This window comes from Chanodichthys erythropterus, chromosome 6 (assembly GCF_024489055.1).
Source record: "Chanodichthys erythropterus isolate Z2021 chromosome 6, ASM2448905v1, whole genome shotgun sequence".
Taxonomy (NCBI): domain Eukaryota; kingdom Metazoa; phylum Chordata; class Actinopteri; order Cypriniformes; family Xenocyprididae; genus Chanodichthys; species Chanodichthys erythropterus.
In genome coordinates this window covers 13586233-13587604 of record NC_090226.1, presented here as the reverse complement: position 1 = coordinate 13587604, position 1372 = coordinate 13586233, and positions in this window count along the sequence as shown.

Sequence of the window (1372 nt, the reverse complement as noted above, 5' to 3'; positions counted from 1 at the left end):
ATAAGAAAAGCGTCTGATCATAACAGCATGGGTATGTTAGCACGAGCTCTGCAAAGTAGCACTCCAATCATGTCACGTCTTCATATAGCAATTTATTCAATAATTTGCTTAAAATCAAACAGCTTTACAGTATCAAACATGAAAAACAGTGTTAGTGCCTCTTTTTTTTTTTTTTTTTACAAGCACAACTTCATTTTGTACTATAAAGCGGCTATCCAGTGTCTTCATGTTTTCACCCGCAGAGATCTTACCTCAACTAACTCAAACACTCGAAATGAGTCAAATAGGCGTCCCACGTGAGTAAAGGCGGAGCCTCTGCGCACACCTCCTATTATCGTCACTGACCAATGGTAGTACGAAGGTGTTTTGCAGCTGAAGTGAACTTTTCCTGAAAGTGGAAAAGTTCGAAAGTGGAAAAGTTCGAAACGGCTTGACTTCCAAAAAGAACATAAAACGAACTTTGTTTTGGCCTGATTTTGTTTGAAATGACGTTACATCAGTTCGTTCTTTGATTTCATTTGAAGTATACCGGGGCCTTAACCCCTCTCGCAGTTCGAAACGCTTATGCTACGTCCTACGCCTTTCGTATCAAACTTACGATGTCAGTTACGCTTCATAAGTTGAATAGGTAGCTAGATATTTTACTTTATAACTTGTTAAATATGGATATTTTTCTTACACAAATGCATCGCATTGCTTCAGAAGGCCTTTATTAACCTCCCGGAGCCATGTGGAGTATGTTTATGATGGATGGATACACTTTTTTTGAGCTTCAAACTCGTTGCCCAACTTGCCCCCATTCACTGCCATTATAAAGCTAGGATTTGTTAGGATATTTATTAATTTAACTCCGACTGTGTTCATCAGAAAGTCATATAGGCCTACACCTAGGGTGGTTTGAGAGTGAGTAAATCTTGTGGTAATTTTCATTTTAAAGTGAACTAATCCTTTAACAGCACTATGAAATGATGGCGATATACAGACGTTTAAGGTAATAACCTAGTTATTTTTCTTGTTGCCATTTTATTCAATTTTAATATCCGAATGTTAGTGGGAAGAATAATACAAAAAAAACGTATAGATATCATTCTACATATGCGATGAACATCTTTGATCGCTCCTTTGAATAAACATGATTCTTCAAATCAGAATTTCCTGTTTAGGCCTACTGCTTCAAAAAAGCAGCTTTATTTTTTTCCCCCCAGTATAAATCAGTATGAAAGTTAATTAGTGACAATTTCACATATAGAAAATTTAATTTCATTCAATTATATGTTTCATTTATTTAATAAATTAGCTTGCATTTTATGGTTCATGCTAGAAAAAAGAAAAAAAACATCCATTTCTCAGAATGCCAATTTACCTCTGTTTT